Raw genomic sequence first — 14,071 nt, forward strand, 5'->3', positions numbered from 1 at the left:
AGAAAATTCTGAAAACATTTGGAAATATAATTAGAAATGATAAGTCTGTTGAAAGAGAAATTGCTTTTAGACAATTGGCTATGAAAGATGAAAAATCTGGAAGTTGGTTTACAAAACTACACAATTTAACTGTAATTTATGGATTGCCATCGCCTTATGATTTCATTGAGAATCCACCATCAAAAATAAGCTGGAATAGACTTGTGAATAACTGTATAAATAATCATTTTTTACAAAATTTAAAGAAGGAAGCTAAAGAAAAGTCATCCTTGAAATATATTAATTTTAATGATTCCAACATAGGAACTGTGCATAATATTTGGAAAAGCAGTGGGACTGACCCATACTCTATTAATATGGCTGCAATTAAAGTTAAAATCGCCACCGGAATAATGATTCTTCAGTATCAGAGGTCTAGATTTTCAAAAAACTGTATCTCAGCAATCTGTCCATTATGTAACATTGAACCAGAAGATATGACTCACTTTATACTTAAATGTGAAAAACTGTCAAGCATAAGAAATCGCTTTATGCAAGAGTTGAAATCTCTTCTCGTAGATTGTAATAAGCCACCTTTGCTAATTCAAGAACTATTTGATGACAAGGAGAATCTTTTACATCTAGTTATAGACTGTACATCATATCATTTTCTTACCTACAAGGAACAGGTCCGTATAGAGACATTAACCAGAGGTCTGTGTTACAAACTATATCACAAACGTTTACTTTTAATGTCCGAGAAAATTTGATTCGCACTTAATGGATTGTGTCAGGATTTATTCTGCAATATTGAGAGATGGATAGTGTTTGAACTGAAAACTCGTATCCAAGGCTTGTAAAATATCAAGTGGTTTTAGATTTTAAATATTTTATTAGCGTGTTTTATATGGAATAATTGTCTACAAAATGAACAGTGAAACGTTTTTTTAGATTTTAAAGATACCAAGGACAGTGTTTTGAACAGTAAATGCTATTGCGAGGGCAGGAGTATTTTAATTATAGTCTATAACACTATGTTATATGGAGATATAATAGTGATCCGGTTATGAAACGATTGGACTGTGTAAGATATATAGTTAACTACGTTTACATGGTGATGGATTAGTCCGCATGCTGTATATATGTTACTGATATATATAAATTATTATAATAACTACCTACGTATACTGGTTTTATGAGTGCCCCGTGTGTAAGGGTTAGGGTGCAAATAAGGGTGCAAATTGGAAATTACGCTATAGAAGCGAAGCTCCTGCTAGAGGAGGAAGATAAAGACTAGGTAACAGGTAACAGGTTGGTGCCTGTTAGAAATACGGACTTGTACGTTTACAAGTTGAACCGTATTGTACCGTATAGGACAAGTGTGAGTCTGTGTGACCACCTTGTAAAGTACATAATTGTACCAGAGGAACAAAGACAAGTGTGTAAACTTGTAGGGTGCATTATTGTACCAGGAGGACAAGTTTGTTCCTGACCCAGGACAAATTTGTAATCGTACAAATTTGTATCAATTGTATACATTTAAAGTAGAATAGTTAATAGCTATAGATACATTTGTAGTTTATTTGAGATCGCAAAGAGCAGTTGTATATATTTTAGTTCATTGACGTTAATATTTGAATAAAGATTATTTGTTATATGTTTTGTAAATAGAGCAATTTTGGATCCAGTATCAAACTGGTAACGGACTCATTCTAAAATAGAAACAGACACGCTTACCCTGTGTACACGTTACACAGGTAAATTCTTTCCGTGTTCAAAATATACATGAAATATTTGCCACTGCCCCTTTTCTGTTCTATGAATTCTAACCCTGAGTTTTCTATCTGTTACTCCATGCCAAGAAATCCTCGCTAAAAATTCCAGTCGACCCCCTACGGCAGTCATTAGTAGCTAAAGATTTGATTTCATTGAAGAAATTAATTTATGACCTTCATGTACGTGTCGCTTAGAACACAGCCATATACCAAATGGTCAATATTAATCATCCATGTAATTTGCTCTATGGGGTGTTTGCAGAATTTCAACGGAGGCAATTTCTTGGCACGAAATATTAAGATATATAAGAAGATGTGGAGTGAATAACCAATGAGACAACTATCCATACCGGCCATAGAAAATAGAGGGTGTACAGGCGAATTGAGCATCTCCATCAAAACCACAGCGAATGTGAGCTATAAAAGGCTCCGGTATGACAAAATATCAATTGTTCTGAAACTAAACCACCTGCCTGATTATACTACAACAATGTACATCAAACAAATAAAACAGACAGCCGCGAAACACGACCAGTGACCTGCAGGTTTCTGAGTTTAATAGGACAAGCACATATAGAATGTTGCGGGACTCATGTTGATGAGCCCTCAACCCTCCCTTAGCCTACTGCATGGTGCAATGGTGCATCAAAGCAAATTGTACAAACTGTAAAAAGAGCTGGCTTCAGGCTTTTTTGATTAGATTGGTACTAACTTACTAAGCCAACAAGCAGATCACAAAAAAAACAAGATTCAAAGCTTTGGCCTACTGTTACGGTACTTGGTTACTAAGAAGTAGTTCAAAGCCAAATTTCAACTACTAGTAATAGATACACCATACATATTAACTTAAGAATAGGAAGATGTGATTGTTGTCAATGAGACAAGTATCCATCGCAGTTCAAATGAAGGGGTGTAAGTAATTAGAGGCAGAGACATATACACATGTATACTGCACAGCCTTCAACAATGAGAAAAACCCATACTGTATAAAACTCACTTATAAAATATAAGACGATACAATATAAGCATGGCAATTCTACAGCATTCATACAGCACGAACAACAATCTCTGCAATCAACATGTTCACCCTGATTTTAAACGTCAATTCGTAAATTTGGTACACACCAATCAGATATAACTTGTAATGACAGGAAAGCCATTAACGTGTGTAATGCCAAATATATGTATATAAACGAGACGTATGACTGGATACAAAACTTAATTTCATTGTGTAGTTGACTATCAAAACCCTAGAACTGATGAAGACAATAAACAAGGAAACAAGGAACTTTCAGCATCTTCGCTAACCAACTGGCAAGGGTTACGATCCGGTCCCTTCCTCGTAATCCTGACGCAGAAGTATAGATAGATAGATATATAGATAGATAGATAGATAGATAGATAGATAGATAGATAGATAGATAGATAGATAGATAGATAGATAGATAGATAGATAGATAGATAGATAGATAGATAGATAGATAGATAGATAGATAGATAGATAGATAGATAGATAGATAGATAGATAGATAGATAGATAGATAGATAGATAGATAGATAGATAGATAGATAGATAGATAGATAGATAGATAGATAGATAGATAGATAGATAGATAGATAGATAGATAGATAGATAGATAGATAGATAGATAGATAGATAGATAGATAGATAGATAGATAGATAGATAGATAGATAGATAGATAGATAGATAGATAGATAGATAGATAGATAGATAGATAGATAGATAGATAGATAGATAGATAGATAGATAGATAGATAGATAGATAGATAGATAGATAGATAGATAGATAGATAGATAGATAGATAGATAGATAGATAGATAGATAGATAGATAGATAGATAGATAGATAGATAGATAGATAGATAGATAGATAGATAGATAGATAGATAGATAGATAGATAGATAGATAGATAGATAGATAGATAGATAGATAGATAGATAGATAGATAGATAGATAGATAGATAGATAGATAGATAGATAGATAGATAGATAGATAGATAGATAGATAGATAGATAGATAGATAGATAGATAGATAGATAGATAGATAGATAGATAGATAGATAGATAGATAGATAGATAGATAGATAGATAGATAGATAGATAGATAGATAGATAGATAGATAGATAGATAGATAGATAGATAGATAGATAGATAGATAGATAGATAGATAGATAGATAGATAGATAGATAGATAGATAGATAGATAGATAGATAGATAGATAGATAGATAGATAGATAGATAGATAGATAGATAGATAGATAGATAGATAGATAGATAGATAGATAGATAGATAGATAGATAGATAGATAGATAGATAGATAGATAGATAGATAGATAGATAGATAGATAGATAGATAGATAGATAGATAGATAGATAGATAGATAGATAGATAGATAGATAGATAGATAGAGAGAGAGATAGATAGATAGATAGATAGATAGATAGATAGATAGATAGAGAGATAGATAGATAGATAGATAGATAGAGAGAGAGAGAGAGAGATAGATAGAGAGAGAGATAGAGAGATAGATAGATAGATAGATAGAGAGATAGATAGATAGATAGATAGATAGATAGATAGATAGATAGATAAATAGATAACGATAAAAAAGGACTGGTTTCACCTTTAAAATTCGGTTGCTGGTTAAACCCAAATAGAGATCTTCTACTCCGAGGTTGTGTCTGGTGGAGCAGGGTAAATCTCGACATCCCGACTCAACGATAAAATCGTCGGATACGGATGTTCGTGATAACGACATGTCCCTAAAATAGCCTACACAGTGGCGGATCCAGGGGGGGTGTTCGTGTTCCAGGGGTTGGAACACCCTTTTTTTAAGGATCAATGCATTTGAATGGGGACATGTGTTTGGACCCCCCCCTTTTTATCCTAGGTTGGGAACCCCCTCTCCCTTTTTAAAATGGCTGGATCCGCCTCTGCTACAACAGACATCAGGGGCGAATCAAGGATTTTTGAAAGAGTATAAAACGGATTATTTACCGCCGATCGAATCGATACGAAAAATCTTGGACGATTTATGCTAAAACATCATATGAATCGTCAAAACATTATGAAATAACTTTTCGGTGACCGAAGAGGGGGTGTACGCCCTTTACGTTCCTGGTTTCGCCCCTGATTATTAGAGTCGAGCGCACCTGGCCGTGCTGATTTCGAACTCGCAACCTTAGTGATGCCTGTACATTAAGAAATCGTTTATACTTTACGCGCATTCCAGGATTGCTAACTGTATGCACAAGATTCCCAACGATTACGGACATCAGATCATTGAAAAGACAAAATATACCATAATCTCCATGAATTCCTTCGCTAAAGACAGATTAAACTATAACAAACAACATTGATCCAGATGTTTATATACCGAGACAATCAGAACCACTTCAATCTGTTTGAATACACGTCTATAAAATTATTGGGAAATCCAGCGGTTTAAGCCAAGAGTAAAGACAAAACATATGATTCTGATCTCCTCTTGTATTTTTGTCCATCTGATAAGTTAAGCCTTTTTCAACTGATTTGTATGGTTCGTTCTTATGTTGTATATACCACTGACCCAGCCAGGTTTAGGGGAGTTGGGGTGGGATCCCGCTAACATGTTTAACCCCGCCACATTATCACTGTGTATCATCGCCACCGGAAATTGGGTACTAACGAAGCGGAGAGAAATAGAAAAAAAAGTAAACAAGTTAAGAATTCATTCAATTTAAAGCATTTCCACTCATTTGATGATGGTGCCGCTTAAGAAATGATTTTCTAATATATAATTCTTTAAATTATTAGGCCCATAAGTACAAAATTAATACAAGATTTTGTGTAATACTCCAAAACTTGCCACTTAGTACCGGAAAATTTCGAGGTCTATCGTCCTCTGTCGCCCCATTCTCAAGATATTGAACTGTTTTTCATTATTTTTCCGGCACGTTTTTAGATTATTATAGTGTGGCATCATATTTACTGAAATTTGTTGTCAAAAACATGTTTTTTAAAGAATATGTATCATAAAAAATAAAGTCTAGGGTATGGCAACTTGCTCGTGTTGACAAATTTACTGTATGGCAACTTGTTTTCAACTGTATGGCAACTTGCTAATTTTAGAATAGTTATTTACCGTCCTTTAAAGAAAATAATTTTTTTTTTTTTTTTTTTGGTGGGGTACCTTTTTATGTCAAACTGTTTTTGTCCTTTTCAAGGTTTAAATTTGTTTAAAACTGTTATTTGACTGATAAATTTTAAAAACTGTTAACTGTTTTCGATCCACTTTCTGTAATCTGTTTTGTTAAAATTTGCAATGTTGTTAACTGTTTATTTTTGAAATTGAGATTTCTGTTATCTGTTACTTAATACTTAAAGTGTTCACTGTTTTTGACATTATTTTCTCTGTTAACTGATCTTAACAGTTATTTACAAGAATCACATTAAAATTTGCTGTCCATCTCTTTCTTTACGTTGCTTCCGCAAAGGAGTAACATAAACAGTATATATGTAACTGTACATGTCTTTAAAAATTCTTTGAGTATAGTAAATCCTTGATAAAATTGAGAATGGAAATGAGGAAAATGTCAAAGAAACAGAAGGCCGACCAAATAGAAGAAACAACCCAACGCAGCGAGAAAATTATGCACTAGGGTGGGGTGTCAATTCACAGATAGGAAAAAACTTAGAATTGACACTAGCTCATAATTTTTACACACCCTCTTTCCCTTCCTTCCTAATAAATAAGGCTTAATATTTGAGTTATGCATGTGTATATTTATGGAAAGAGAATCGTCCATAGATTTGATTTCCAATAGTAATAATGGTGAAATATAATCTCTTTTTTTTGTGTGATCATGCCGGCAACAATCAGCATTTATTTGATACCAAATATTGCAAAATAGGGGGTTGAACATGTCACAAAGATTTCAAAAATTTGGTCCAAAGGAAAATTTAACAATCAATAAGAGTGATACCTTTCCTGAAACCATAGACATACATGTATATCTATCAAGAGGTAAAAAAAATCATATGCATTTCTGCTGTTTTTCCATAAAATTGAATTGAAAAGATCGAGCCTCAAATCTTTGTTGAAAAACAATACAAAATTTCTAAATCTATGGCGGTACGGATAGGAACGTATGAACGGTCAAACTGAAAAATGGCTTATAAAACATGCTAAAAACAATCTAAATGTTCATATAAACCCACTAGGAAGGCTATATTATTATTATTCAACTATCTAAAAATCAATTCAATTGTACAAAACCTTTCATATTTAGAAAATTCACCATGGCTATAATGCGAAACTAAACTTGTAACTGTGTATTGGTATACCTGAAACTGTCTCCTAAGTGAGCAATCATTTAACTACAAAAAGGGGGTAGAAGTTCAATGTTTGTTTCTTGAAACATATAAATGAACCAAAATTTAAAAAATGAAAAAAAAACAAGACTATATAGCAAGGGTAAGGACTCAAGTTGGGTCATGCAGGTGCAACAAATGCGGCAGTGTTAAACATGTTAAGGGATATCTCATGCCCCTCTTTATACGTCTAACCAATGTAGTTATTTCTGGCTTCTATTTGTAATGTATCCAAAACGTAAAAGGCCACTTCTTATCCAGCTAAAACCCTGGTCAGTCCTATGATGAAAATAATTCAGATGTATATGGAATGTTTGATAAGTTATATTGACCAAAAGTACCTGGACGGAATTTTCAAAAATAAAGTACCTTTTCAATTTGCAATGCGTAAAATAACTGAACAGTGTGGCCTGGTAGAAGAGGCCGAAAAATGAGGACTTGGTTCTCAAATTGATGTCAAATTTGCTAGTCTAAGACTTCAGAAATGTAAAGAAGGACCAAGGCTCTTTTTTTTATATTAGCTCAGAGTTCTTAATTGGGACTTGGAGATGAAAGAGTGCTTCAACTTGTGACACCTTACATGTTACTTTCTGATTTATACACTGGTTTTGATGATTTAAAAAAAAAATAGTAAACCTTCGTAATTCCTTTTAATAAAATCATGTAAGCAATGAGTCGTATGAATACCCTGACTGAGTGTAACCATAATTTATAAGAGCCCCCGCCATAAAAAAGTAATGTTCGCGCCCTATAGTATTCACTCATTCTATCTGTTTGTTACACTTTCCTACGCCATGACGATAACCCAAGTTTGCTACGACTGATTGACATAAAACATTTACTCAACAATATACATAACCAGAAGAAGCCTCCCTTTTGCTGTTTGAAGCATTTTCGATTATTCATGACATAGTCCTTTTTCTTAGAGTCAATCACTCCGTCTGATTTTCCATCCGTTCAATTGTCTGTCCATGTGTCAATAAAAAAATATGGTACTTGCGTGTGTATTCTAAAAATTAGTCAGCTTTATTAAATATTCCTTATGGAGCTTGGCATTTCTGCGACTTTGTACAGTGGTTTTCAAATTTTTGAATACATTGAAGATATGCACTTACCCTTTTCATTGCTTTCGGGTTCGTTTGGAAAAAGGGGTAAATTAAAGTTGCTGTTAACTCTTATCAGCATTTAAAATTTGTTGTTAACTGTTTTTGCCAAAATCGAGGTGTTGTTAACATGTTAACGGACCCCCTACCCCCTTCTAATTATGCATTAGATAAAATGCATTAGATAGAAATACCATTTGCTTGACAGCATTTAAGATGTATACAAATTATATATTTTCAAAAAGAAACCGACAAGAAAATTAAATCGAAATGCAATTCACGATTTGTTTCTCTTTACTTTCGGTGAATCTTAATTTTTCTTTTTACAAATGAATCATTTCAGAAATTAATTAATTAAACAATTTTATGTGTCTGTCCGAATTTTCGATCCTGTGGTTGTCGTTCCTTCATCTCTATCTTATTTGTTGTTTTCATAAATTGTTTTGTTATGAGTTAGGCCGTTAGTTTTCTTGTGGAGTCCTTTCACATTTGTCGGTCGGTGCTTTTTATAGCCGACTATAAGGTACGAGTTTTCGTTGTTGAAGGCCGTACGATAGCATATAATTGCTAGCATACACTTTATTTGATCCTGATGGATAGTTATCTTACTTGCTATCATACCACATCTCCTCTGTTTTTATTTAAAAACAGCTAGCACCAACAAAAGATGAATGGACGGGTTATTTTATTGAACTTACAAAATTTCACCCTAACAACAAATAAGACAACAGTCGTTAGTAGTATAACGATCTATGGATGTATTTAGGATAATATGGTTGAAAAAAAACTTTTTGTACAAATCGTAAAGCGGTACGCAAAGAGGCCATCTGAACTGAATTAACGGCATATATTTAATAATATTTGATAAGTAAGACATTTTTTATATTTGTAAGCCTGTAAAGCTTTGATATCAACAAAATATCGTCACTTGATATTATCTAAACAGTGATTAATTTCCTCTTAAAATTATAATATATATTGCAAGACGCCGTACAGACAAAAGTTGTTATTTTGCAATTCGCCGTACAACGTCCTGCAATTCGCCGTACAACAAACACACAATGTTTTTGTCCATATTCTTTAAAAAAACATGTTTTTGACAACAAATTTCAGTAAATATGATGCCACACTATAATAATCTAAAAACATGCCTGGAAAAATAATGAAAAACAGTTCAATATCTTGAGAATGGGGCGACAGAGGACGATAGACCTCGAAATTTTCCGGTACTAAGTGGCAAGTTTTGGAGTATTACACAAAAGCTTGTATTAATTTTGTACTTATGGGCCTAATAATTTAAAGAATTATATATTAGAAAATCATTTCTTAAGCGGCACCATCATCAAATGAGTGGAAATGCTTTAAATTGAATGAATTCTTAACTTGTTTACTTTTTTTTCTATTTCTCTCCGCTTCGTTCGACGTTAGTACCCAATTTCCGGTGGCGATGATACACAGTGATTATGTATGTATGTGCCTGTCCCAAGCCAGGAGCCTGTAATTCAGTAAATTGTTTTTTTATGTGTTACATATTTGATTTTTGTTCATTTTTATACGACCGCAAAATATTTGTTGGGATCGTATATTGGTATTATGTTGTTGTCTGCGTCGTCCGAAGACACAATTGGTTTCCAGACAATAACTTTAGTTTAAGTCAATTGATCTCTATGAAATTTTAGAAGAAGGTTCAATACCACAAAAGGAAGGTTTGGATTGATTTTGAAGACGATGGTCCCAACAGTATAGGAATTAGGGGCCCAAAAGGGGCCAACACAAGGATTTTTCCACCTTCAGGTTAATTACTTGTGTAAAAGTATTTCAATTGCTCTGAAATTGTACCACAATATTTAAGTCCACAAGTAGAAGGTTTGGATTCATTTTGGGGGTTATGGTGCCAACATTTTAGAAATTAAGGATCAAAAAGGGACCAAAAACAAGTATTTTTGTAGTTTCTGGACAATAACTTGTGTGTAAGTTTATAGATCTCTCTGACATTGTACCACAAGGTTCCATATCATAAAAAGAAGGCTTAGTTTGTGGGTAATTGACCAATACATGCAGGTATTAGGGGCCAAAAACAAGCATTTTCTAGTTTCGAGACAATAACTTGTGTTTAGTGGGATTCAGTGTGGGGATTAATGCTCCAGGGGAGGTTAAAAGTTTGGGGGGGGGGGATGGTTCTAATTTTTTTAAGGGGTTCACATTTTTTTTGGAAGTTTTTGAAAATTTCAAATTTTGAAATCTTTAATTGCACAGTATAGATTTGTAAGATCTTTACATTTGTTATATGTCAGAAACCTATACTATGTCAAATATTTGATCACAATCCAAATTCAGACAGTATCAAGCTTGAATATTGTGTCCAAATTTGCCCCAACTGTTCAGGTTACATAAGGCCGTTAGTTTTCTCGTTTAAATTGTTTTACATTTTCGTTTCGGGACCTTTTCTAGCTGACTATGCGGTATGGGCTTTGTTCATTGTTGAAGGCCTACGGTGACCTATAGTTGTTAATTTCTGTGTCATTTTGGTCTCTTGTGGAGAGTTGTCTCAATGGCAATCATACCACATCTTCTTTTTTATAATTGGTTTTATGATACTGATGTAAAACAAGTGGACTCGTTGAACGAGGCACAAGAGTAATTCTTGAAAGTGTTGTGTCACTTGTGTGCCTGAGAAAGTCCATTTAAAAATAACAACACAATTTGACCTTACCCTCCTTTTTTTGGACGATCAATGCATTTGAACTGGGACATGTGTTTAGAACTCCCCCTTTATCCTGGGTTGGTAAACCCTCTCTTTAAAATGGCTGGATCCGCCCTCGCGACCTGAGATCTTCTCGGTTTTTTTTCTGTATGGTTCATAGTTGCTCAGTGTCTCTTTTTTGTGGGCTGTTGTTCGACTTTTTGCGATTTCATCTTTTGTTTGAAACTTCGCTTCACTTGTTACTTGATGGTTATTTTCACGCCCCAGATATACTTAACTTCCAAAATGGAAAGAGACAGCAACATTACCAAGCCCGCCTCCAAACACCAAAGAAATAATTAATTCCAAACAAAACAAAAATGTGCATTATTATAACAAATAATACCGCTAACTTGAAAAATTAATTATTAGAAAGATCTTACTCGTATTCTTGTCAAAACTAAGTTTTTTGTTGTTGTTTTTTTGTGTTTTTTTTGGGGGGGGGAGGGTCTTCCTGATGTTCTGTTCTTACTATACTGATTAGATTATGATTATCGTTCTTGCATCTTTTAAGCATTTAGAGTCAGTCAATTTCTTATGGTTACTCCGATCCTTTTAAAGCAGGGAACAAGAAAATCGGATTATATGCAGTTTCTGAGTTATCAAACAAAGTTCAAGGTCATTGGCGATTCAGGCAACCCATTTCTTTTTATCCGCTAACAGGTTGAAGTTAACATTTTGATTATTATTTTTATTTATCATGATTGTTTTTTGAATTTTTTTAAGGGGATTCCGAATTTGAACTCTGTTAATTGTGTATATATATTGTGAAGTATACACTTTACGGTCCAAAACTCAAATTTTTGGTCATGTGATCTCGGGGTATAAAAGAGATTTCGCGCCGGAAATCTTTGCAAATTAAAATAGGTAATTAAAGTGATAACATGTTTATTTTCTGTTGTTGATTTTTATGTTCGCGATTTCGTAAAACTGATGTAGATTCAAAAATGAACAAGAATATGGTTGATGTGTACATGTTTTGTTAAAAGATGCAACTACAGAATGTGGACATCTTCATGATTTTGGACTGCTGACAACTTGATCATTTCATGAGTATAGCTCTATATTGTTTTAAATACCATACAGAGGATTTTTTTTGTATGAAAATCAATAATGGAAAAACACAAAAATAACAAGGAAAAGCAAAGTATGCAGTCAAAATATTTTGATGCTTAATACATGTAACAATTTGGCACAAATTTGCTAAATTTTTATCTCAAGCAACTTAGTTTTCATATTTATGTTGCTCAAGACCTGTCTTTTTGTTTCCCTCCTCTGTGGTATTTAAAATTTTACTGAGAGTTGTGAAACTTAATTTTATGCAATTTTTATTAATTTTCAAAATTTAATGAACAGTTAGGCAGCAACCATTTGATTTTCTGGGGGGCTATGGATTTTTTTTCTGGACAAACTTTGTTTTTCGCCATCTATTTTTTTGGCGACAAGTCGACAACAATTTTTTTCTTTCAATTATAGCATTACATATAGTGGCAGCTAAGGGCGAAACAAACAATTTTTTTTTCTCGGGTCAACAACAAATTATTTTTTTCTCCAAAACTGGAAACAAACTTTTTTTTCCAAAAAAATCCATAGCCCCCCCAGAAAATCAAATGGTTGCTGCCTTAGTTTACCTTTATTTGTTTTGTGCAATTAAAGATTGAAAAATGCAATTTGGAGATAAAATATTTTTCTATAATTTCTGGCTTCACAACCCTCAGCAATGATTAAAATATATTATTTGATAAGTTTTTCTTTAGGACTGATCAAATATTGAGCATATTCAGATTTTGTACAAAGAATTCCTTGAAAAAAAATGAAATATACACCTATATAAAATTGTTGAGAGATATATATGAGATAACTGTCTGACATGATCGTAAAACAAATTAGGTTGAAGATAAAGGGAGAATTAAAACTCAATAAGTGTAGAGGGATGGACAAAATAATGTCAAAATCACCAACCGCTAGCCGAAGAGAGACTTGACAAATTATATGCAAAGTCACTGACCACTAGCCAAAGAGAGACGACAAATTATATGCAAAATCACTGACCACAAGTCGAAGATGATCAGACAAACTAATGGCAAATTCACAGAAATATTAAATCAATACATAACAAACTTAAATCTATGCAATACAAACCTCTTTAAAACACAGTTAAATGTAATATACATGTACATACAAGCAAAACACTTCTATTTTACAGTGTTAAATGCATCTAATTTTTGCTGTGTTTATAATCATTTGTGGTAATGAATATTTATACCAAAATGCAAATACTACTGGCTGGAGATGTTTCAAGCTGTTGTAGAAAGTTTGGAGATTACTGACAAACTACAATATTTAAGAATTGAAGGCTTCTTTTTGTAACTTCATTGGGGTGTTAAAGCTTTGACCGAAGTACATTCTGTTTCCGCGCTAATCATAAAAATTCTAAAAATGTGCGCATATTCAATGCTTTTACAACCCTATGAAGTTACAAAAAGAAGCATTTAATACTTATAATTACATTTTTTAGCTATGATCATGAAAACACAAATTTTATAATTGTTTTACTTAATTCACCTATGCACTTTATTGTGGGACCACATGTTATCATGAATGAAAAGTTTTATTGAGTAATGCAATTGCTAAAGGAATAACACTTAATGTGCAGTTAGCCAATCATAACAAAGTATTATAATGACACATACATCTAATGTAATTATATATGTACATTTTTACCCATATGGGTTGAAGGCATACATAAATCAACATAATAATTTAACAATACATCATACAGAAAAAAAACATTATATACATATATGTATCTATCATGCAGTTGTTGAGTCCACTCTTCTCAGTGACCATGACTTTTTAACAAATGAAGCTGCATACCGGTGAATGGTAGCTGATGTACTTTTTATATAGTGTTGTCTGTCCTTGGACTACATGTTCATCAAATGCATCAGTTTTAGGAGGAGGAATATCTTATGCTAAAATTTCTAAAAACAAATATAAATAATTAGGGATAATTTTTCATTTAAATTCTTTATTTTGTGCTTGAAAATAAAAACAGAAATAGTAAAAATTGATAATTTTGAAATTTGC

Source organism: Mytilus galloprovincialis, chromosome 3 (assembly GCF_965363235.1).
Source record: "Mytilus galloprovincialis chromosome 3, xbMytGall1.hap1.1, whole genome shotgun sequence".
Classification (NCBI taxonomy): domain Eukaryota; kingdom Metazoa; phylum Mollusca; class Bivalvia; order Mytilida; family Mytilidae; genus Mytilus; species Mytilus galloprovincialis.